The sequence below is a fragment of the Nipponia nippon genome, unplaced genomic scaffold (genome assembly GCF_047370975.1).
Source record: "Nipponia nippon isolate SJK-2023a ecotype South Korea unplaced genomic scaffold, ASM4737097v1 scaffold_7, whole genome shotgun sequence".
Lineage (NCBI taxonomy): Eukaryota > Metazoa > Chordata > Aves > Pelecaniformes > Threskiornithidae > Nipponia > Nipponia nippon.
Window position 1 is genome coordinate 52187554 of NW_028262391.1, and position 25237 is coordinate 52212790.

The window sequence follows — 25237 nt, forward strand, 5'->3', positions numbered from 1 at the left end:
CGGAGTCAGGAAATAGTTAAACGCTACAGTATTTTGATTAGCAGAGCCTTAAAGTCAGTAAAAAAGACAGTCAGAGAGAACTATCAGGAGCATGCTAATGAAGTGAAGTCATCAGCAGACACCAGAGAAGTATTCATGCCTGCTCCATGCCGGACGGGTATCCTCGGATCCCCGCAAGGCGCGTGCAGGTGGAGCGGGGCTCGCAGGGACCCGGGGCTCGGCCATCCCGCTGCCTTCACTCCCCTCCCTTTGGATATTACAACGCTTTCCCTGGGATTTTTTTTTTTTTTTTTTGCTTCACTGGAGCTTAATGATATTTCCAGCTCTGCGGGAGCTGCGGGAAGACTGGAGATAGTGCAGTGAGAGACTAGAAAGACAGCAAAGGGCAGCTCCCGGCTCCGCGGGAAAGGTGAGGGCATTCTCTTGGAAAATCCCTTGGGTTTCTCTGTGTCGCCGGCTGTTGGGTTGTGGCAATGCTGGGGGTGGGGAAAGGGGGATGTTTCTGGAAACACGGCGGTGTTGCGTGCTCGCTCTGCAGCTGGGAAGTTTGCGGACCGGTGTCCGGGGACGGCGATGCCCCGGCGAGCCCTGCCTGGCCCCTGCGCCCAGGTGCGGACCTCCCAGGAGAGCAGGGCTGGGAAGCTGCTCTCGGGAACGGCAAGTAAAGCAGAACCCAGCTGCCTTTAGTCCTTACCCTCTAGTCCCCCTTTGAGAAATACGTGGGCAGTTTGAATAGCATTAAAAAATACTGTTCTCCTCCTCTGGGGCTTTGCGAAGAAACCGTGTCAAGGTTTTATCATCCTTTCTCTTAGAGCCTGTGCACATTAACATCGGTGGCTCACAGGCTCAGGTCCTAGCTTTTCTGTAAAAAATGGCTTTTTTGGAGTAATTAAGAAACTTAGGACAGAACAAAGTTTACGTTAAGCTGTTGCCTTAAGGCTAAACTCAGGAACTCTTATGCAAATCCACGCTGCGGCTGATGACTCGACAGTGCTGTTTAATTTATACAAAGTCACACCATGAAAACATGCATTTTTGTTTATCATAAATGAAAGAAACATATGCAGAAGAGGTTTTGCTCCTAACCAGATGCCATTAACCCGTTCAAGATGCTGAGTTCCTGGGACTATTCCTGGGATAAGCTGAGCATGTATGGCTTTACAGCGGTTAGAAATGAGCTGACGACTCAACTACTGCATCGAGCTTAGCGCTCGTACAGATCCTCAGCCTGCCTTCAGGTCCGTCCCCAGATTTTGCATTTTCTGCCTCAAGGTAGTTTTAATTTTCCTATTGCAGCAGCATCCAAGCTTGTGACACTGAGAGTGTATTTCAAGGAAGACAGACACCCAGTTTCTGGCTTTATGTGAACTCCCGCAATACCCTGCTCCTCATTGCAAATAATGCGTCCTTAAAAAAAAAAATCCCTTGATTTTTTCCATATGGAGGTTAACGTTATATCAACATTAACTGAATTTTTGGGGCCTGGGGACTCCCAGTGAGATTAGCGATACGATTACCTTTTTAATCCTACATCAGAAGCATCTTGTTTCCTCGTAACCCGTTATAGCTAGGAAACCTTAATGAGAGTTACTCTAAAAGCAACATCTCTGTTCAGCTGCATCCCAGCCCAAAGCAGACCCCTGCAAACCCCCATCCCTGGGCGACAGAGGGGCACGGGTAGGCGTCCCCCCGCCGTGCCTGTGGGACCACCTTCCTGGGAGGTCGTCCCCTTTGCAGGAGGTCTCTGCACCTGGGAAACGCACCTTCGCCCACGTGCGTTGCACACCGGGGCAGCATCTGGGCGAGCTCCTCGCGATGGACTCAGCTCCGCATCCCTGCTGCACCTGGGGACATCGCACCGGCTTCTTTTCTCCTGTTGCAAGCGCGGCTTTAATTAAATAAGAGAAAATTCAAGGAGGATTGCCTCCTTTCTTAACTCCCCTGCCCAGGTTCCCGTCCCCAGTGTCTTGTGTCCTGCCTGTGGTGGGTGCAAGCAGGGGACCCACGGAAGGACCTTGGGTGCGGGCAGAGCTGGACAAGCCCAGGTGACCCTTGGCGAGGTCTCCTGGGTGCTGTGACCCGCTTCTCTGCAGCCTCCCCAAGCCTGACTTGCCTCTCCGAGCTCTCAGGGTGACTTTCCCTTAATACACCCCAAACCATTTAAAACAGCGACACGGAGATTCACCTTGCATGCCCTCCCAGCCAGCTGCCAGCAGAGCTTGTGGCTGTACTGAGCTGCCCAAGAATAAGCTAAAATTGCCAATTTTTCTTTTTTTTGTGGGTGGGATTTGAGCTCCACACTCAGCGCCAGGTCCAGACGCAGCCATGCCGGCTGCAGATGGCAAAGCCTGGCCGTCGGGCTGGCTCCGGCTGCCTTCAAAGGGAGACGGGAGCATGTTTCTGAACCTGGAACGCACCTCATCCCACCAAGGACGTGGATTTCGTCAGTCTCCCAAGGCCCGTTTCAGCCTGAGTTGCACCGTAACCGGCTGGTTGTGCATCCAATGCAAATGTACGAGTTGTGCTGTTCTGGGTTTTGCTGCAGATTTTTGGGGACCGTAGCACTCAGGGACCCGAAAGTTGGCTAGCAAGAGCTGCCTGCAGGTCCCATGGGCTTTAAACACCCTTGGATCCTCTGCCATCCACTTTGGCTGGCTGTCCTTGGAGGAAAAAGGTGTTAAAGGGCCCGTGGCCCACTACTAAGCAACAGTTACCAACAACCTTAAGCAAATAAAATCCGTGAGATTATGAAAACAGGGGAACTGCAGCTGATTCCCAGCATCTCTGTGGTGTGAGTCAGTAGTGCACGTCTGCTGCTCCCCGCTCGTTCCTAGATGACAGCATCCACACATCAAGTCCGCCGGCCCTTGGAGATTAGACATCCCCGAATATTTATGACGGTTTCAAATAACATGTATTTCTCTGGCTGCTAGATAGCATGAGCGAGAAGCTGGTATTTACGGGTTTCTGTCCTTAAGGCTGTTTTTTTGGTTTTTTTTTAACGCTTAGTTACGGGATGTTTCAGATGTTGTGTGCTATTTCTCTGTGCGTTTTCAGCTGCGGCTTTCACCCGGGTGCAGCTCATTGCAGGTCAGGTCATTAAGCCTTGATGAAGGGAGGGTGTTATCCCAGTGGTGTTCGATGTTGGGTTTTTATGCAGATCCTCAAGATCTGAATCGCATAGGGAATATTTCGAGGAAGTCACCTACAGCTTTGCCCTTCACAGGGGCTGGCTGAGCGGTCCCGGGCTCCATCCAAAGGTGGGAGACCAAGAATCACTTTTGGAGGTGCCCATCCCACCGCTGAGGTTCAAAGGAATACCAAGCAAGCACAAAGCTAACTTTTATTCTGCAAACCTTTGAAAAAAAGTGTTTTTATCCAGCACACTGTTTCCAAAGCAGCTTTCCCAGGGTGGCCATGCCGCTGCTGGAAAGGCTGCTCGAGCAAAGGCATTTTACACGTGTAGGTAGATTTATTTCGGCTCTGAGCTGTTGCTCTCTGGCACTATATAAATAACTGTATAGGCAGCCTGTCTCCACGGACAGATGTCGGTCTGAGGCATTCCCTGGCTCTCGTGGGAAGTTGTGCTCCCATAATTTATCAGGGTTTGGGGACAGTAAGTCTTGCTGCGAGGAAAAGTGCATGTGTTTGCGCCAGGCAGTCATTGCTAGGGCTGGTTTGCCATCCCATGGGCCGTGCCATGGACTCTGACTTTTCAGTGATGCTGGTCACCGGGGGAAGATGAGGATGGGACTCGGGGCTGGCAGAGGGGACCCGTCTCCTGAGCTCTGCAGCCGTTTGGTTGTGCCCTTAGATGACTCCTGTCCCCTCTGCAAGATGCGGCTTTTGGGATGGGTGTTGTGGGTTAGCCAGCAAAATACAGATCCTTGCAAGAGAGGCGCTGAAGACAGGCAGAAAGTCAGGGAAATCCCTCCAAGAAGAGAAATGCAGCTACTTTTCCCAACCTGCTTTTAAACACATCCTACAGCGCAGAGCCCGTCTCACCCCATCCTGGGAATTGCTTTCTTCACCTGCAATTACCATAATTTTTTATCCTGCCCGTCTTCGCCGTGCCTGTGGATGCTGCTTTGTTTTTCCAGCCTCCACCGCCCCAAGACCTGCTGAGGATCCCCTTGAATTTGTGGCTGTCCCCTCAATAACTCACTCACCTTTTTCTGAACGGGCAACACTCGTTAGGAGGATGGAGCCCTTGGTCCTGGTACCATCTGCAGCCCTTGTCCCCTTGCTCGCCATCGTCTGGCATCTCTGGTGACCCATGAGCCCAGCTGGCTGCGGTGCTGAGAACCATGAGGGTTTTTTGAATGCCATCGGTCTGCAGGAATGCGGCATTGCTCTGCGACTTGCTCAACGCGTCCGGGACTGCAGGCATCTCCTGCCCAGCAGCACGGCGAGGGCGAGGCTCGAAGGAGCTTCTCCCTCTGCTTCCATGTTTCCTTTTGAAGGATGGGGAGTGTGAGAGACAGGCTCCGGTGCGGGGACAGGGACTCGGTTCAGAGAAGGACACCGGTGACTTCAAATGTGCCTCTCTGGAAAAGCGGGATGCAGTGATGCAAAGCCCTTGGCAGCTTCTGCTTTCATGGAGGTGTTGGGTGGCATCACTCCAGGTGCTCCGGAGGGTACATGGCCAGGGGCATGGAGCAGGCGGTGGCCACGGGCTGCCGTGCCGGCATCTGCCCCAGCACTGCCATCTCCGCTCCCGTGGCCCTGGTCCCCTCTGTGCCCCTGGTCGCTGTCCTGCATCCCTTGGGGACACACACAAAGCAACCCCTGTGTGCACAGCATCCCGCATGCCCCAGGCGCCTCGTTCCCTCCGAGATGAGGAATTGCTCCGGCGAGGTGCCGTCCTCCCGGTCTCCTGCGAGACCCCGGGCCGCTGGCTCCGGGGGGCTGCGCTGAGCGGCAGGTACAAGCAAGATAACCCCACAACTCCATTATCTTCCCCGCTGCTCCGCTGCCTTGGGTACACACAGGTCCCTGCAGACCTCGCGCTCCAGCCCGGGCAGTGCAGGTACCTGCCGTGGATGGAAGTCATCTCGCAGGACGGCTCTCTGCTTTGCTGCAGGAATTTTTCCCTCTGCTTGTGACGTACCCTTGCGATGTCCCAGGTCCCTGCTCCTGTGCCCACAACCACGGGGTGATGCACCTTCCCCAAAGCATCCTCTCCGCTCCCCTTGCGAGCCTAACTTTCTTCTTTACTTCAAAGCTCAAGGGAAAAATGCACTTGCAAAGGATGGACCTTTTCTCCCTTGTCTTGATTATAAGGGAATGGAAAGAGAAGCTTTGGCTTGCATTTATTTTAATTAAAATGAAGGAGAAAGCTTGGGTTCACCACGGCACCTCTCCCGTTGGTTCTCCAAGGCCTCCTGGGGGGCACCCGGGCCAGGGAGGCTCCGAGAGCGGCTTCCTGACAGCAGCCGGCTTTTTGGGGCTGGAAGCTGAAGTCTTGGAGTACAACATCGCCACCTGTTTGCCACAGGCGAACATACAGCAGGATAAATCCCGGCAGGATAAATCCCATCAGGATGCACCCCAGCGGGATGCACCCCAGCGGGCAGCCCTCCATCAGGATGCATCCCATCAGAATACATCCCATCAGGATGCATCCCATCGGGATGCACCCCATCGGGCAGCCCTCCATCAGGATGCACCCCACCAGGATACATCCCACTGGGATGCAGCCCATTGGGCAGCCCTGCAGCGGTGCTCCCGGCTGCAGCATGCACAGGCTGCCCAGCCGAAGCCAGGACGAGGAGGGGATGGACAGAGAGGAGTAAGTGCTGGATTTCTGCCGGAGCAGAGGAGCTCCCCAGCCCGTGGGGCAGTGCAGAATGTGCTGCGGTGCCAGTACCGCTTTTGCTGCTCTAGACTGTTGGACCATCTGCTTTTACACGCACCTCTGCATGCTTCCCCAGAGCCCTTTGCTGCCAGGCTCTTAATGTGCTTTTTTCCCCCATCCACATCAAGAGGTTGAAATAGGACTCTGAAACCTGGCACAGGCAAGGCTAAGTTGGTGAGAGCAGGAGATCGCAGAGCTGCGTGTGACTGGGATGCAAGCCGTCAGGAGCTGCGCGTATCTGTGCCCTACCTGGCAGCCGGCGTAGCTGCTGCATCCCCCTGGGAGGTTGTTGGAAGATCTGCTCCGCAATGGCAGCTAGAAAATGCAGAGAGCTGGAGCAAGCAGGGCTGAGCTGCTATTGAGGGGTTCGCCCTGCTTCTTGCTCTCCCTTTAGCAAAACTCCTTTGAGGGCTTCGTCTTTCCAAAACGCTCACCGGGGACTGGCTGGGCAGGCGGCTGAATTACGCCAAGGTGCAGGCTGCATTGCACTGGAGTCTGTCTGCTGTGAAATGCAGGGTCTGTTCCCCAAAACCAGTTGCTTCTGCTGGAAAAGTATTGAGGAAGATGCCTTGGAGAAGAGCAGGCTGAGGGTTTGGGCCGGCTGCAGCAAGAGCTAGGGCTGAGCATCGGGGCACGGGGCTCACACGTCTCACTGCATCGGTTTTGGTGGATTTCTTTAATTTTCAGTGGATATTTAAGATATCTGGCAATAGACTGAGGATTCATCACGTGTTGGGTTTATCCTCCTTCACCTCGATGCCAAAAACTGTTTCATACCTGTACAATGCATAGGAGTATTCAAAGCCTTTTCGTGCCTGTACAATGCATAAGGGGTATTCATATATTTCGGACAAACTGTGCTCCCCCCGTTTCCATGAATAGCGTGTGCATGGAGTAAGTGTCAGGCTTTTGTTTGAGAGAAGCCTTTTAGGAAATGACTCAATGAGACTTTTTTATGTTTAAATTTGTCGGGATTTGAAATATTTAGATTCTGCTTATGAATATTGACATTTAACGGGAAGATCTTGAGTCGAAAGCCCTGGGTGCTGTTTGCAGGAGGGAGATGTTTGCACACACTCACACGCGTGTGCACGCACACAAACCTCTTCTCCTTTGGCAAGTGCTAATGGGAACAAGCCAACGTAGATTGTTAATGGGGATTTATAGCACAAATCTGCTACTGTTTTGTCAGGAGAAACAGAAATAAGTGGGCTTTTAGCGCTGGGAAAGCTGGCCCTGGGGCTGTGGACTGTTTACTAGCAAAGGGCAGCTGCTCAGAAAAGGCTGCAGGGGAGCAGAGGGAATAAATGGCAAAAGACGGAGACAAGAAGAACCAGGATTTGGTGAACGAAGCAATGAGGTCAGGGGCAGGGCCTCCAGTCCCTTACCTGCACCCCACTGAGCAGATTTTCTCCCTGAAAATTTTGGTTAGCGACCTCGCTGCTCATTTTCCCCTTCGTTGTGTATTTCGAAAGCTGCCTTCTGCTGCAAAAGATGTGTCAGTGTTTATCAAAATGTAAATAACAGTCTGTGCCTTGGCTGCCCTCGGCGGAGAGCTAACGTCGCCATGGGTCCAGCTGCTGGGTGATGGAGGTCCTTCTCCTCCAGGAGGTGGGGAGATGCTGGACTATCCTGCTCCTCTTCAGAAACACGTGTAAAAAGGGTCTCAGCCTCTGGGGCTGGTCCAGGATAACCCAGGCTGGGTGCCACGACAATGGAGGACATGAGCAGGTTGGGCTTATGAGAGGGCATGGACATGGCGAGACATGTCTGGGGAGAGACGCCCGAAAGTGGGGTCTGGTGCGATGTGGGGCTGGAGAGCTCCAGTCTCCACCTTCAGCTTCCCGGGTGGTTTTTCTGTGGCTGAAGCAACCCTGTCTTCATTCATTTGACACAACTTAGATTTGCTCTCCATGGTTTTGAAACCTCTTGGGAACATTGGCCAAAGTCATGCTCCGGATGGCTCTCCCTACGTTTCTGCTAGGCTTGGGTCTCTGGGCCAGCAGAAATCAGGCATTTCTGGGCAAAGCTGCCGCCGTGCCCCTTCCTCTTCCCACCACGGAGGTGAGAGACCTTTCTCCTCTTCCCAGAGGATATCTTCTTTCTTTCCCCAATCCCCGTACTGTATTAAAATATATATCTCTCTCTCTATTTCTGCATTCTGCATCTTCCAGCCTTGCGAAACATCTCAGGGGGCATCCGCGCCTGTGGGTGGACACAACGCAACGCTGTCACCCTTCTGCCCTCCACGGGAGATGGGTGTCCTCGGGAGCGTGTGCTGGCACCGTGGCACCCCAGGCGATGGCTGGGCTGGAGTCAGAGGTGTGAGGTTATTGGAAGGTGCTTGTTTGTGTTGAGCGTGAATACCGAATTGTTCTCACTGCGCCGGTCGTTATTATGCAAAGCCAAGTCCTAAAAAAATATTGAATTTCCTCTCCTGTACTTTTGAGGAAAAACACTTACCTGGCATTAAGCAGCGGCTGTGAGGTGTCCTTTCATCCGGGCGCGCAGGGGAGCTGCCGGCACACCTCGGGGTGAGACTGCAGCCCTCTGGGCCGAGCAGAGAGAGGACCCGGCACTGGGAGCAGTGGCTGCAGATGGGGCAGCAACCTTCTCCTCCTAATCTTTTTATTATTTTTTTTAACGCACACGCTGCTTGAAACTCTGTGAAAAGCTTCTTTTTATTCACGCGTGCAAGTAAAATTCTGGCTGAACTGCTGCATCTACAATAAGACTTTAAAGAGGCTCTGTGCCGCTTGGTGTGAAAGGGAGCCGGGATGGAGAGACGTGCAGGGGGAAAGCCCAAATGGCGTTAAGAGAAATTTGGGAAAGCTTGTGGCTGCGGTGACACTGGAGGGTGCAGCGGGACTAGACACGGTGCCCCGATGCCCCAGGTCCTGCGTCCCCGGGTCCCCAGCGCACCGTCGCTGCCAGCTCTGCACCAGCCGTGGCGGGGCTCGAGCGGGCACGCGTCCATCCAGACCCGCCATGGTAACTCTGGGATGATGCCTGCAGGACTGGGGGAGGTGTGGGTCAAAGACAGGTGGAAGAAGAGGGTGATGTTCCCTCCTTTGTTATTCTTGTTCAATTCAAAATGCAAGAAAGAAAAGAAAAAGGATTAAACTCCGGCCGGGTTTGTGGCCAGCTGGGAGGCAGGAACGGGCTCAGCGGTTCTCCTGCCTTTGCAGGTAACACCCAGAAGTTTCACTTTGAAATGATGAAACTGAAAAATCCAAGACAAACTCAGTTGATTGCAAATGAAAAATGCAAATTACTGAGTCCTAGTGCAGTATCGAGCTGGGCAGGTGGCCGCCCATGGGGGCAGGAGCTGGGTGCCAGGCTCTGGGACACCCCGTGGCTGTGCCCTGCGGAGGGTGCTGCCTGACTCCTGGAGTGTTCCCAGCTCTTCTTTTCAGAGGACGCTCTGAAACAGAGGTCCACATCAGGAATCCCATTGCACAGATGGAAATGCCGCAGCAGGGACGCTGTGGCCACTAAACCCCCAGGAAACATAGATCCTCCTCCTGCCGATGCCAGCAGCCACCCCTGCAGCCACCCGGGCTCTCTCACACCCCTTCAACCCAAGGCCATGGTTTACAGCTCTGCTTTCTGCACCGCTCCTCTTGCCTGGAGCCACGGCCCTCTGCCTCCCTGCTCTTTGCCGGGGTCGTGCCAGCAGCGGCGGTGCCGGAGGCAGATGGCCCACGTCCTCCCTCTGGCGTGGGATGCTGCATCCCAGCAGCCTCTCACGATATGCACGAGGACTGATGCTGGTGACACAGGGAAGGGAACGGGGAGCCTGGCTCTGGCTGATCTCCATCCTGGCTGGATGCTCTGCAGCATCTGTTCAACCCAAAGGGTACAGGAAGGGGTTTAGCAACATGCAGCCACCTCCAAGATGCCTATTTTGGCATAATCACAATCTTTCTGCATCTAAATAGCCAGAAAATTGAGCCCTTGAGTTTCACATCAGCAAGGTCAAAACAGTGCCGGAGCCCTGGATAAACGACGTGTTTATGCAGGGAAGGGGTTGGCAGCCTGGGAGCCGGGAATGGGAACGGGAGGACGCACCGGCCACCTCGGCCACTCCCCAGGAACCGTGCTGGCACTTGCCTCCCAGATTGCATCGGAGAGGGAACGTCGCGCTTCTAGCAGGCATCGCGCGTCTTTCCAAATCAAATACGAGCCTGCCTGCGGCTCGGCGCTGTGGGGAGTGGGGGGCAGCCCTGGGGCAGAGCTGCAAAGCTGGCAGCGGGCAAGGCAGGGCTGCAGGACCCGTGCCAGCCTGGTGCCACCCTGCAGTGGTCCCCGCCAGCTCAGTCAATGCCACCAGTTCCTCAGGGTGACGTTTCACTCCTATCCGTTGCCAGGTTTTGCTCGGTTTCTCGCCCCTGGGCACAAGGTTGCAGTTTTTTGGCTCAGCAGGAGAAGAGGCAAGGCAAGCTTTGGTTGTTTTTATTAGAGTTAAAAAGGAAGCTTTAAAGCAGACGTTCCTACGCGTCCCGAGCCTAGTCCGCACGTCGCCACCGTGCCAGCACAGCCAAGCAGCAAAATCCTCACGTCGGCCGATCAGCTCCCAGCTGCGGAGAGCTGGTGGCACCCAGCAGCCGAATCCCGGCACTGTGCCGAAGCCGGCAGGGCTTTGGCAGCGCCGGGTTTTCTGCTGCTCTAAGGGCATCTCCCCCCAGCCCAGCCAGAGGCACCGGGGCAGCTCTGGGTACAAATACACTTTTGTTAGCAGAAATATAAGAAATGAAGGTCCAAGATTGACCTTGTGTTGTTCCTATAGGGTAAAGAGCAATGCGTGCTCTGAGCCAGGACCCCGCGTAATGCTTCTCGGTTGAGCCTGCAACGCTTCAAGCTGATCTAACCTTGGGGTTCCCCCTTTGCCTTCACCAGCTCTTGCGGGGACACCACCCATCTGGGCTACAAAACTGTTGTTCTGGTGCTGGGACTGTGCTGGGCTGGTGCCTTCAGTCATCATAAATGGCTCTCCAAATGTCCGGTGACTCGGAAAGAGAGCAGGAATACGCTCCTATTTAATCTGGCTCTTCCTTTTGGAAGCAAAAGCCCCCTATAGCTTCCTCATCGCGTGCTTCCATGCGCTGGGCTGAGCTTATGCTCGCGGCCGTTGGAAACAGAGATGGTTCACGTACCCCAACCCTGCGCCCAGGCAGGGTGATATCAGCCCCATCGCAGGTGTAAGGGAGATGATGTTGGTTGATAGAGTTATTCTGGAGCCAGCTTTCAACAGTCCGGCAATTTTTGGCAGCGCAAATGTGGCTGTTTGCAGGGAAAGAAGAGGACGCGAAGCCCTGGTGGGGGACGGCGCGTGCCTCCTGTCCCCATCTGGCCCCCTGGAAGCAATAACGCACCGCTGAGACCAGCGTCTTGTACGCGGGAGCTGCAGATGTTTAGCAAGGAGAAATGTCTGAGATGCTTTGAGATAAGGAGCCAGAAACGCATGTGACAGGGGGACGGCGTGGGGAGGGTGCCCAGCGAGGCCGGGACAGCTGCCGTGGGGCAGAGCCCCGTCCCTGCAGCCCCTCTCCTCCCTGGAAAACCCCCGTTGTGTTCCTCGTGACCTTTCTTTGCTGTTCAAAAGCTGCTGAAGCCCAAGGTGGGCTTGCACAAAGCCTCCTGGAGCCAGTACCAGCAAGGGGAACTGGCCTGATGGCCACAGCACATGGGGAAGCACAGAAGAGGCTCTGCAGTTTGCTGTGCAGTGTGGAGGACACTGGCCACCAGCTCCTTGCCCAGCCATGGACCTGCTGCCCAGCACGGCAGGCAGCTCCTTTTTCTCTCCCTGCCTCAGTTTCCCTGCTCCGACCCCGCTTTGCTGACACCTGATCATCTGCCACGGCGACGGTGCAAAAAGAAAAGAGTTAAGCGATAAAACTGGGGAATTTCTGCGCATCTCGTGCAGCCTGGCAGTGGGCTGAGCTGGCAAAGCTGCTGCTGCTTGCAGTGCAGGATGAAGGCTGGGTTTGGGATTCCTCGTCCTGTTCCTGCAACCGCTCCATCACCAACCCCCTGCACCAGTGCCTGCGGTGTCAGCGACCTGCCGGGTGGCCTGTGGGGAGCACGGTGGGAGCAGGGGGACAGACGGACGGAGCAAAGCTGCTGCACAAACACAGGCCATTAACCCAAATTCATTTATCTGGAGCTGGCCCGTGAGTCCAGGGCATCAGCACTGGGTTAGGTACCGGTGCAGCATCCCTTCTCCCTCCTGTGGCCAAACACACGTGGCTCCTGGGAGACTCGTGCCTCAGTTTCCCCACCTGTAAAGCGGGGGTGAGAATGCTGGGGTACATACCCAGGGTGGCTGGCACGTCCCTGGCTGCGCTGCTCAACCCAGGGCTGACAGTGACCTATTTACCTACGACAGAACTTTCTGCTCCACTTATTTGACCCGGCACCTCTGTGTTTGCTTAAAGCCGGGAACGTTTCCTCTCGGCCAAGCCAGGCGCGCACGCAAGTATGTTTGCCCGAGAGACAGACCGCTGCTGTGTGCATCCCCGGCTCTCTGCCTCGGAGGAATTCAGACCCTTTCACTGTGATACCATTGCAAAATTCACCCTGAAAAGCTTCCACATTTTTCTTTGCCCCCTTCTCCCCATCCCTCTCGAGCTGCACGGTCGTCATCCCAGGGACAGACAGCGCCGGGGAGTAGAAAGGTGACATTGTTCTGCCCTGGAAGGCCGTCAGCATCCCAGCTCCCCGGCTCTGTAGCTGCCTCAGTCATGCATGTTTGCATATGTTAAAAATATTTAGTCCACTGCTAAAAAAAATATTATGCCCGAGATCTGGGGCCAGCTAAATATAATGCCATCTATGTGTCCGTGGCGCTGCATACCGGAGGCACAGAGGGGTACTATTTGCCTTCGGAGCGGTCCTCGGCTGCGAGCAGGGATGCCGGGAGCGATCCCGATACTGATGTCTGCCAGAAATGCTTTTCTCCCCCTTGGAGAGGGATTTGGGGCAAGGACAGCTCTTTGCTGGGGCGCAGGTTGCTGCGGTGCAGCGTGCTGCCTGTGCCGGGGTGCTTCCCTGTGCCCGGGCAGCTTCGGCAGCTGTGGGCAAGGATGCGCAGGGCAGGGAGGAAAAAAAGGTCAAAAAAAGATGTTGGCTCTAAAAAAAAGTCATAAAAATGGAAGAGCTGGGCTAATTCCTGCATTTGCAGATGGCTGGATGGGCACAGCACAGGGATGAGCTGGGGACAGCCCCGGTCCCCAGACTTTCCGGTGCACGGGGTGGTTTCATGGCACGGCCACGGGCCACGTTGGAGAGGACTGAGACCTCCCCAACTCGTTTCATGCATGAGAGCAGGTTACGGCTCTCACCAACCTTGCCCAGGCTTTTGCCCGTGGCCTGGAGGTACCCAGCACTGCTCGGGCTGGGGAGAAGTTTCCAGATAGGTTTCATATAAATAATTTCAAGCCAGCTGAGAGCGTGGGAGGGAAAATATTTCCCCGTAGTAATCTCCCCCAATGAGGGGCAGGAGAAAAGAGTTTGTTCTGGCTGCAGGAGGAAGACAACGGGGAGCGAGGCCACAGCATTTCTGTGCAGAAGCATTAAGGAATCATTTCCTCTGCTTTTTTCCTTATATATTTATTTTTGGAGTGGAAAAAGGGGCTGGGGGGGGGCGGGGAGGGGGAAGGTGAAATAATCCCAGGCAGAGAGTGTGAAGGAATCTTTATACCCCGTCCTTTTTCTTTTTTGGCTTTTTTTTTCCCCTCTGCAAGTGTTTTGAGAGGCAGGGGAGCAAGCGGCTCCGTACACTGCGGCCATTCATGGCTCGGCTGGGGGCGTGCGGGGCGCGTGGCTGGGTGGGAGCGCACCGCGCCGGAGAGGAGAATAATTTGTTCACAATATAGAGCAGGGTAAAATAGGCCGGTTGTCTGAGCGTGGATGTAGCATAATGTATAGAAGTGCAAGCATCAATAAGTCTATTTAGTAGCGGAGCCTTTTGCTGAGCAGGGCTGTGAATAAACTATACAGCTCGTACAAAAATGTAAATGTTAGTGATCCCTTAGAGACATAATTACAGGAAAAAATAAGGACAGCTTTTCAGCGTTTGGGAAGCCGCCCTCCTTCGTCCCCTTTCTGACTGCTGATACCGATGTTATTCTCCCCCTGTGGGGTGTCTGCATCCAGCGTGGCGCGTCCCCCCTCTCGCAGCTCCTCCATCGTCCTCCCTGCCTGCTAATTAAAGGAAAGTTGTGTCTCCACGTCCCACGAAACGTCTTCACCGCCTGCTTTGGTGTGCAGAGCTCTTGAATTCCTCAAGCCTGTGTGCCACTGGCTCCTCTGGACCACAGTGAAAGGTTTCATTCATCCCTCCTCTGCTGCCTTCTAGAGTTACCACACCCTGGGCCTCTGCTCTGCAGCTCCTCTCTGTTTTCCTTTCATTAGCAGGATTCCCAGATTGAATGGCTGCGAAGGGCTGGGAAGAGATGCTACAACCCTATTAGCATAAGGGCTCCGCAAATACCTGCCCCGTGCGTGCTCCTGCCGTTTGCCATGAGGTCTGCAGAGCAAGAAAGCCAAAATCTTTGGGGGTTGGGGTTTTTTTTCTAAAGTGCTACTATAAAAGCAACTCTAAGTGCTGCCCCGACTGCCCTGTGCCTCAGTTTCCCTGAGCAGACCCCCTTTCCAGCCAAAATCTTTGGGGTTTGGGTTTTTTTTTCTAAAGTGCTACTATAAAAGCAACTCTAAGTGCTGCCCCGACTGCCCCGTGCCTCAGTTTCCCTGAGCAGACCCCCTTTCCAGCCACCACAGCAATGCATTTGCAGCACTTTCTGCAAGCTGGCAGGGGAGCTGCAGGCGGGACAGGCGCTGCCCACCCTGGGGACCCCTCAGAAGATGCTTGGGGATCTTCTGGTGCTTATTTGCCTGCATCCAAGCCACGGCAGCGCCCATCAGGACCGCAGCATAGTATGCATGTGTGTCTTAAGTACCATAGCTGAAGCCATATGGGCTTGGCTGTCCTTGCGCCAGCCTTGCCCTCCGTGCCCGTGTGAGTGTGCGATGAGCAGGGGATGCTGACCCCAGTTTTAGCAGCCAGTTCAAATCTTTTATAAAAGGGAGATGGACAGAAGAAACCCATCGCAGACGGGGGATGGACGGGAGCAGGTCTCCCTAGGCAGAAAGCGGTTTTAGTTGATGTCAGCTTTTCTTTTGGGAGTCAAGCTATTGAGCGAGCCTTTACCAGAACAAGATTAGAGGCGAGCGAGAAAATGAGTTTCTAGGAAATCCGTGCTGGGCTGCAGAGGGTCACAGAAGGGTTACGATGAGGGAATTTGCTTTGGGAAGGAAGAGCAAGGCACCGCTGCCGAGCCGCAGCTTTCGCCGCCCCCTCTGCCACTCTCCAGATGAGATCAGCCCGCAGCCCTGGCCCGGCTCTCTTACCGAGCTGCCGCTTTTATGGATGATCTGGTGAAGCAAATTAACTTTCAATGAGTTTTTCAACAGAAAAGGGACGGGCTTTTCAACAGAAACTGATAGCAAAATGTTAGCTTCGCATTGAGCATCTATCGTCCGCAGCGATGTTGAACCTTATTTGGGTTTTGGCCCTTTGCAATTATTCTGGTAGTAGTGGGGACTCATCTGGGGTGAAATTCAGTTTCCCGATCACTGATTTATATTTTCAGTTGCCGTTCTTGGAGGTCTCACAAGTAGCTCAGAGTCCTGGGCGATTCATCGTGTTTGATGAAAGCCCTTCGAGGCCAGCCAGGGTCTTCGGAGGTGCCATCCCTGAGTCTCATGGTGCTGCTGCCTTTGGAGCCCTCTTTCCCTTCATTGGATGCTGGTGGTTGTCTCCTCTCTGTGGAAGGGTGCAAATATGAAGGGTTGTGGTGGGGACCCCATATGATGAGCACCCAGGAAGAAAAAGGGGTTGGAGAGATGCCGTCTCTTCGCTAGCAGTGGTGGCCCCTTCTGGTGCCCAGGACCCCACAGATGTTCCCCATGGCTTGTCTCGTCTCCTGCAAACCCAGATGTGATGGGAATGGCATTGGCTTCTTCTGTCCCATAGATAGAGTGCCCCCATAAATACATTTTTAACAATGATGATAACTGCTGTGGGCTGGGGTTTGAAATCTGCCTCGCAAACCCCATTGGACATGAAATCAAAAGCGTTCGTGGCTACTCAACTTCATCTTCCCGTTGAGCAGCCCATGTGCTTCGCTGCTACCTGGCTGCATTGCCCAGTCTGGAGCCACCGTTCAAAAACGTCCCTGTGAGTCCTCGCAGCCGGATCTGCAGCATGGTTTTGCGGTGGCACTCCTGATGGTGTTGGTGTAGGGATGATGTCCCTTACCGTGGTCTCTGGTCTCTAGCCTAGGTCTAGCTTGGATTGTGGTTTTGAGGAGCCTTGAAATAAAGAACAAGTAGAGGGCAAAGATGAGTGATGCTGCCTGCAAAGTTCCCAGGCACGAATCAGCTTCTGGCTTGTCTCTGAGGTTGGGTCCTCAGCACCTTCCTTGGGACCATCTCATGCAAGTGCTTGGCCAGCCCGCATGCTCCAAAGCTGTGCAGATCGGAGTTGTGGATTCACATCAGGATCAGACATCTTTGACGCATAATTTCGGTTAGACCGGAGTCTGTTTTCACCCCATTGCTCGTGCAAAGACGGGGTACGTGCTTGCAAGGAGGCTGGCGTGGTAAGGAACGTCCTGATGGACCGGAGGAGCTACGGAGCCGAATCCTGACCCAGCTCATTGCAGCAGGTCACGGCAGCGGTCCTGCAAATTGCCTGGCCTGCAACAGCAAGGTGTTGAAAGGCTTTGGCTAGAAGGGAGCAAAGCAGGGAAAAATCTTCTATATGAACTAACACTGCACTATATTAATAATATATAATTAATATATACTTATAATCTCATACCATTAAAAATGAGCATGTGGCCAGCTGTACCTGGTTGAAAACATCATGGTTTTGTGTATGTGAACAGTTTCGAGCCCACCTGATTTCTAGGAAATTTGGATGCGAGTTAGGTATCACAGAAGAAATCTAGCGTGAGGAAGAGCAGGGCGCTTCGATCCTGATACCTAATGCATCAAATGCTGATGGGATCATCACCACCTGGGGGAAAAACCACTGTTCCTGGGTCTGAAAGGGAATTCTGAGGCCTCCAAATGATGGGCTGGGTTTTATTTTAATGCAGCCATATATGTATTTTAAGCAACGTTTATTAGCGAAGTGCTTCATGCAGACAGATGCACCTGGGTTTGATTTATGGTGCATGAGAAACGTCTTGGCCACGGCAAAAAGCACAGAACTGGGAGGGGGAGCGGGGAGAAAAACGAAATTTTTCTTTTATTGTGCATAATGAGACGTTTGCGCTGTGACAATTATATAAGTGGTTTCATGTTAGCGGGTTCAAAACAAATCTATGAATACAGCATGTATTTTAAAATTCATTGTTTTGCCCTGTGAATGAGTCTTCTAAAACAGTCCCTGACTGGGAGCCAGAGCCAGCTCGCTGTTCAGCCGGGTTCAGTCCGTAGTAGCTCCCTTGGCTTTGGGGAAGTGCCTCTGGACTTAGCTCATTAGCTAAAACGAGCCTTTTTCCTCCTTCATCCCTCCTCCTGGATACGCGTGCTCTACTGGGGACTGCGTGTAATGTTTCGTGGCGATATTTGCCAAATGGATGCTCGAGGCCGGCGTGCTGGTACCCTTCTTGCTGGAATACAGCATGCTATGGATGCGTGGAAGTCGCTTGCTATTCAGAGGATGGTTTGGGGTGTTTTCCCCAAGGAAAGATCTGCTGCAAAAAGCCACGCGTATGCTTACATTCAAAAAGCAAAAGCTGAGCCTGTGCCGAAGCCTTGGCAGGTTTGGGAGGGCGATGGGGGGAGCCGGGATGCTGGGCGCGAGCGGGCAGCGCCGGGCAGCGCCATCAGCCTGGACTGGCTCACCCATGCAGAGCTGGGTTCAGGCTCGGTGGGGCGGGCTGGAGGCAAGCTGGGCAAAAGCAGCGTTTTTCAACCCCTTAGTTCTGGTTTTCATCAAAATAGGCCTTTGCTGAAATTGCGCAGGCCTTTGGAGAGCCTTTGGTCCAAACTGGTGTGTATTATTCTATACTGTGTTTCCATAGGGTATTGGACATTATGAGAGCAAAACCATGGATGGGAGGTTGTCCGTGCCGTGCGAAACAGCAGCGCGGGGTGCAGCCGTAACCCAGTGATGCCAAGAAATGTTTGCTGGCTTCTGGGGCTGAAAGAAAAATAAAAAAAAAACCCAAAAAACACACAGAAAGAAAAAGTTGTTAAATATCAGTAACTCAAAACGGCGCGAGCTGTAGTGCAAACGATGTCAGGAGTTGGTGTAGCCCCGCTATTGCAGTCCGCAAAAGCCAGATTGACTTTTCAAAGGCAGTTTGCAGTCGTTGCTGTAAATAAGCATGTGCCCTTCCAGGGGCTGCTCCGTCCGGAGCTGCTTGGATGGCATCCAGTCCAGGGGTTTTATTGCAATTCCACTTGATTGCCAAGGTTAGATGACAACTCATTCTCTACGCTTACGGAGCTCCGGGAATAATCGTCGCAACGTGAAAAATGTCAATCGGCCTCTTGCTATGGAAAGTTGTACTGACCTCAGAGCAGGGTCTCAAATATTACACCCGCTGCTGTCAGAGGAGAGCAAAGCAGATAATCCTCTCGGCCTTTTATCCTTACAAATTGGGAGAATGCTGCTTTTTTTTTTTCTTTTAATACGAGACATGAGCAGACCTGATCACAGATCGGGGGAAAAAGAGGCCAAATTTCTCCTTCCACCAGCGGTGCTGCAGGCAGGAGCAGCCCAGCAGTTTGCCAGGGCAGGGCCTGATCCTGCTCCGCTGCAAATCAGCCCCAGCTGCCTCGGAGGCAGCGAGGTGGCTCTGGATTTACTCCGGTGTAACCGGGAGTGGGCTGCTGGTGCGGAGGATGCGTGCCTTTGATATTGTAACCGAAAACTGGCAGCTTTCCCTGCTCTGGCAGGAGTTGAGAAACATTGCCATATGAGCTGGTTTTCCAGAGAGGCCTGAAAATGCAATCCATTATCTGATATTTTGTAGCAGCATTTTTAATTAAGGCTTTGGCTAAAGGGCTGATTCAAAAGGTGTGTGGATTTTTTGTCCTTAAGGGACTTGGCACATCCCCGCGTCTGTCACCCTTCTGCGACTACAAGACTCACTTTTCCTCCCGTGTCATATTCGATGCGAAGCTCTTTTTTTTTTTCCCCCCATTTCTATCCCTTTTTTTTTTTCCCCCCCTCTACCAGAGGTGCAGATAAATCATTATAGTCTCCGCTCAGCTTGTCTCCTTCTCCCGTAGCCCAACTTCTGTGTGCTACTGGCTGGTGCGGCGCGGAGGGGGCGTGAGCAGCGCGGCTCCGTGCCTGTGGTCAGTAATGAAGACTTCTCTTTTTATACACAGATTACGGAGGAACTGCACGGGGCCAGACGGCAGCTCTTAATTTCCCGACTTTTTAATTTTTCAGCCCTCGCCGAGGAGAATGCAGCCTTCCCCTCTGGCCGGCTTATAATGAGGTGAGTAAACACCCTTTTGTCATTTTAGGCTGCTTCTCTGATGTCATGTAAATATTATTTTTGTTTGGTCGGAGGACGGGGGGGAAAGGGGAACGCGCTGTTTGCCGCATGTCAGCGTTGGGGGTTTAATACCTCGGCTCCAGTGATTTCCGAGGGTCTGGTCGCCTCCAATCCGCCTTGCTGACGGCTCCTGCGTTTTTGCTCCGTGAAGTCCCTTTAACGCAACTTTTCGCCCCCCTTTCCCCTTTCTTGCTCATTCAATGACTCAACGAGGTTTGTCAGCGTTAAAAAATGATGCTCCTTTGCTGCGAAGTATTTGGGCTATTTGTGTCATCCCGAAACTTTAAAAGGAAAAATCATTGCAACCCCCTGTGCCGCCCCCCCCACCCCCAAAGCTGCCCCCAGTTTGCAGCTGGCGATGCTGGGACCCCCCCACCCCGGGCTGGGGGCTGCTACCGGTACCCCCCCCCCCCCCGGCTCCTCCTGTCATCGGCTGCCAGGATCCCGCCTCTCCCGGGAAAGTGTCGCCTGCCGCCGGCGGGGTGACCCCCCGGGAGATAAAGAGTTAATCCACCCCCCCCCCTTGACTTCAGCTGCAAAAAATATGAAGTGAGGATAGCTCTGCTCATCTGCTGAGCAGAGAAGTTGCCTTTGATGTCTGTCCTCCCTTTCCTCCTTCTCCTCCTTTTTTTTTTTTGCTTCCCCCCCCCCTTTAACCCTTCTACCGGTGCTCGCTGGTCCCGGGTGGATTTACGGACACCACCCCCCCCCCCCGAGCATCGTCTGCGTGGCGGAGGGTCGCGGACACGCAGGGACACCGTGGGGTGCTGCCACCCCCCCACCCCTTGGCTCCCCCCCCCCAATCCGGGGGTCTGCAGCCCCCCGGGAGCCCTCCCGCCGGCCCCGGGGGGGGGGGGGGGGGCACAGCCAGGGGAGTAGGGTGGCCAGGGAGCTGTCACCTGGGGTGGCCCGAGCCCTCGGGGTGGCCACCGTCCCCCTGCGGGAGGGCTGAGCCCCGTCGTCTTGCCTTTTTTTTTTTGGGGGGGGGGGGTGTTAACCCCTTTTCTTTGCCGCCGGAGAAAAGCGCTGCTGCCGCTTTAAGGCAGAAGTCCCTTTAAGTGACTTTCCATTTGCTGCTTTGGAGAGCTGAGAATTTGGTTTCCCAGATTTCCTTTGAATTGTGTGCAGTAGTCAGAGGGAGTTAAAAAAAAAAAAAAACTAATTAAAAAAAATAAAAACAAAACTACTGTACATTTGGGAAACCTTCAGCAGCAGCAAGACAAGGGAAAAAGGGAAAAAAATTAGATTTAGGGAAAAAACTGCAATTTAGGGAAAAAACTGTGATTTAGGGAAAATGCAATTTAGGGAAAAAACTGCGATTTAGGAAAAAAAAAAAGTCATCTGCTACCATTTCCCTTTGCCTTCCTCCTCCCGTTCCCTTCACCCCGCGTGGGGAGCGGAGGAACTGGGCAGCGGCGGATGGGACGGGGGCACGGGGGGCCGGGGGGATGCCGCACCCGGGAGGATGCTGCGCCCCGGGGGTAGCGGGGTGTCCGCACCCACCCGAGCCGGGCGCCGATGGGGTTAACAGCCCTGGCCAGCTGGGGAGCATCATAAATTGCAGCCGTGCCTCACCAAATTAATTTTCACTTTCTTTTCCTCATGTTTGCTCTGGGAAGAACAAAAAAAAAAAAAAAGAGGAAAAAAGGTAAAAAAAAAAAGCCCCTAAATAAATAAGCAGCCTGGAAGGGGGCTGGGGGAAGGCTCTGTTTCCTCAATTAGCTGGGACTTGCCTTCTCTTGACGAACAGGAAGGCAGCGCGTTTTAGCTTCTGGATTTGTGGAGCTTTCTCAAAGTGCCAAGTCTGGTTATACGGGGACTTTGGAGGGTTAGGTGGAGGAATCCGAGTCGAGCTCTGCTCCGTTAACTCCTTCGGGGCTGAGCGGCTTTGGGAACCTGGGCCTGGTAGCGCAAAAGCAACCGGCAGCCCCATAAGGAGGGAGGTTTTTGGCACCCGAGCGCTTGGGAGAGGTGATTCCCCCACTTGGGACCTCACCGGGCTGGGGGTTCACCTGCGCGAGATGCGCTGACGGAGAGATGCCGTGGGGACAGACGGACCTCGGGATGAGGTTGAGGGTATTTGTCGTAGTTGTTAGTGGGCGACTCGCGGGACTGGGGTGAAAGAGCAGCTTTTGGGGTTGTGCAGCAGGTCGGGATGCGTCGGCGGTCCTCGTGCCTGGGAGGAGAGGCTGAGGATGCGGTTAGGATGTGGTTAGCTTGCGGTGAGGTGCTGGCATCGCAGCACATCCCACCTGTACCTGAGGGTACCATCCCGTACCCTACCGCACCGCTCTTGCAGTCAGCAAACGTTGTACAAGCAGTAATGGCAAGAATCCCTTTTGGCACCATAAAAATACAGTTGTTATTTTGGGATAAATGCAAGAACGGGCTGCACACCACCACCAGCCAACAGCTTTGGAGAGAGACATCCTAACCAGGTTGGTGCAGGAAAAATGCTCTCTGGCAGAATAAAGTTACCTGTGTGGTAAGTCGGCCAGGGCATGTAGGAAATACCTTCACCTGTATGGCGAAAAAATCTCCTGGGCATTTAAAATCCACGTCCCAGTCTGTCTCATCCTTGGAAAGGAGGCTTTGGCCCTGCGTGGATGTGGGATGTCTTGATGTGGTTCCTGCTGACCTGCCGTGCCTTTGCCCAGAGACCCGCTGTCCCCGGGACGTCGGCCCCCGTCACACCTCGCGTCGGCACGGCTGGAGCCGGCACCCTGTAAAGCCGCTGCGCCTGCTTTCCGGGCGAGCGCAGGCAGCACAGGAGGGGCTCTCACCTGCCTGCGTCTGGCAGGGAAGCCTGCCCGCCTCGCAGTCACACTAAGGCTCCTTTACCCCTCATTGGAAGCATAAAGGGGCCTTAAAAAGGAAGCAAAAGTAACTTAAATTTAATTTACACTCACTTAGAGACCTCTTTACATGGCTAGAGGAGCATAAAGGGGCCTTAATGTAGCTGGGAATCAACCTCTGAAGGTATCTGTGCCTGACTGCCGGGCATTCATTTTGCAGAAGCTTACCTCAGGCTGCAATCCAGCTTCTAATTCCTCAACCCAGATCCGCCGACATACGGGGAGCAACAGCATCGGCCCTGCTGGGGTTAGGTCTCATTTACACGCACGTAAGTGAAATCAGAGTTGGGCTTCCAAGGAATAACTTGCAGGGAGCATGGTCTTGGCTTGCCAAGACATACGTGCCGGCCTTGGTCTCTCCATCGTCCGCTTGGGACCAAGTGAAAGGATTTCCCAGTTTAAATTCCCGCTCTGGTATGGGAAGGGACTCTCCTCTCCCTCCTACCGAAGGGCAGGGGAAGGTGGATGACTCACAGAGGGATCGGCTGATGGTGTTCCTCGTCGCTTAACACCCACTCGCGTGGATGTGGCTGCCCGGGAAGCCTGAGCCTGCCCTCGCCTTTCTGTTACTGCAAACAAAGCCAAGATTGGCGTGGAGGAGACCGCATTGCGGCCGTGCGCCCCAGGAGACACCGCGGAGTTGTTTGGGGTTTGCCTGGTCCCCTACGAATCCCAGCTGCTGGCTGGCTGGAGCCCCTGCGGCAATCATGGCCGAGGTGCTGCTTGTTCGAGAGCCTTAATGCCCACACCGCAGACCAGCGAAGGGCAATGGCCCCCAAGCCATTTAGCAGCATCCCCCACCACACCAGGAATCCCTGTGCTGCTGCTGTCGCTGGCTCTCTGCATCCCGGAGGAGCTGGAAACAATGTCCAACCCCACGTTTGGTGAACCAGAGCCAGGATTCAGGGAAACCCAGCCCGCGTGGGACGACGGAACGGCTGGGAGGGAAGATTCGGGTCTCGTGGGCACTCTCACCTCTCCTGGGTTTTCCAGGGTAACACCCATCAGGTATGCGAGAGCTGGGGTCTCCCTTCGGAGCACCGCCTGAGGGTACTGGGATCCAGCATCTCTGCTTATTTATAGCCCTCAAAGACCTTGGAGCAAAGAGCCTGTGGACAAAGCCACTGGTGGAAGAGGCTGAAACCAAGAACTTGACATATCTCGGAAAAGGACGGAGCATTTATACCTAAGAAAACCGTCCAGATTTATCACAACTCCAGTTCAGAAGGGGATATTCATCCCGGAGCTTTAGGGCTGTAGTTAATGATGACCAGAGCCAGCGTTCCCATGGGCAGGGTCCAGCTTGCGGCTGTCCCCCATCCTTCACTATGGGATGCTCTCGGTGACACGGGGACAGACGAAACGGCCTGAGGTCTGACCCTTTCTCACCATTCCCATGCTCGCAGGGTCGTCAGCATCAGCCCTCTCCACCGCGCAGCAGCAGGCGGGAGCGTGCATTTTGCTCTGCGAGGCCGCACATCCCTCCTTCCTCCGGGGTTCCGCATACGTAGGAACGAAACCCAGCAGGGAAGGACCAGTGCTCGTGCTGTCCCCTGTGTTTTCTTTTGGGTTTTAATCTGTTTTTCTAATCCTTGGTTTTAAACACATTGAATGGTCACCTGCTCCGGACCCGGCGGGGCCGGCCAGCGGGGTCGGGAGCGCGGCACACGAGTGCCGGGCGCTGGCAGGGCGGCAGGCAGGTATTTGCACTGCGTTTTGGCCTCCTTGCAAGCCCGGCTTCCCCCGTGCCAACCCTTGCTGCCTGCCCACCTGCCTTCCAGGCAGCGCTCCGAAATCCGCCTGGCACCGACTCCTTCCCCTCTTGTGGCTTTGCCCGCCGGCGAGGTCCTTTCCATCCCGGCATTACCCACCAGCTCTGCCCCAGTGCCCCGTGCGTGGGCTGCTGGAGCCCACGGGAAGGAGCTGGGCATGGTCGTGTCCCCGGGTGCAATGCACAGCGAACTGCAGGACCCAAACCAGCTCATCCTCCCCGTGCATCGATAGAGATCTCCTTCAGAAGGCATGTGAAAAATGCAGCCGCCGGCGACCATCAGTGTCCCCTTAAAAAAAGAGCGTGATCTATTTTTGGTTTGGATCTGCTCCTTTTTAATTAAGGGGAACCGCCTGCTCCCTCCCCGTGGCCGCACGGAGCTGCCCAGACAAACGGGGTGGCAGGAATTATTTAACGCCCCTTCCTCTCAGGCTGTTAGGTTTAATTAGCACCCTCCCGCCCCAGCCCAGGTTAAAACCAGGCTGCAATAACACCAGGCGCTGGCCCAGGGCTTCCCGCTCAGCAATGCCTCCAAAATACCTCCCTGGGAGGGAATTGTAAGGGGACCCCCGCCTTTCTCCCAGCGTTGCACCGTGCGTTAATGTTTCTTCTTAGCTGGACCGTGCCGTTGCAGTCGGGACTCCCCAGATGAAGGACCAGCTGCAGACGCGGAGCTGGAGATGCTCGGTAGCCCTGCAAGCGGGAAAGGCTGCTCTCCAGTCCGGTACAGCCCCGGGAGGATGATGAGCTAAAGCAGCTTCGTGGCTTTGCCTGCCGCATCTGAAACCGCGCGGGCAAGAGATGCAAACTGCTCCTACAGACGTCTCCTGCCAGCCTGGAGGTGTTTGGGCAATGCCCCCGGGTTCATTTGGCACTGGCTGGCTGGTATTGCCTCTCCGGGCAGTTCTAGGGTCTCCCTGGATCGGGCATCACCTACCCCCGGCAGATGCAGAAAGTTGGATGAAAGCATAGACCCTGACAAGCTTGGGCTCTTCAGAGGAAGAGGAGGAGGAGGCAGGCTGGAAGCAGGGATGCACATGGAGAGGATCCCGCCCGTGGCAGCCGCTGCCGGGGATCACCACCGGCACTGCCATTAACCGCGTCCCCTGCCCACCCCACCCGGGCTGGGGGATGATTTTCATGGGCCAGCGCTGGGCTGCAGAGG

The 25237-nt window shown here is 54.4% G+C and overlaps 1 long non-coding RNA gene across 1 annotated transcript in view; it reads left to right on the forward strand.

Moving 5' to 3' along the window:
- The window catches only part of LOC148051077 (uncharacterized), a 72747-nt gene that overhangs the window by 32961 nt on the left and 14549 nt on the right, over window positions 1-25237 (forward strand). Inside the window, exon 2 of the long non-coding RNA XR_015700610.1 lies at window positions 19338-19386. This is a non-coding gene — a long non-coding RNA (uncharacterized LOC148051077). The remainder of the gene's footprint in view (window positions 1-19337; window positions 19387-25237) is intronic.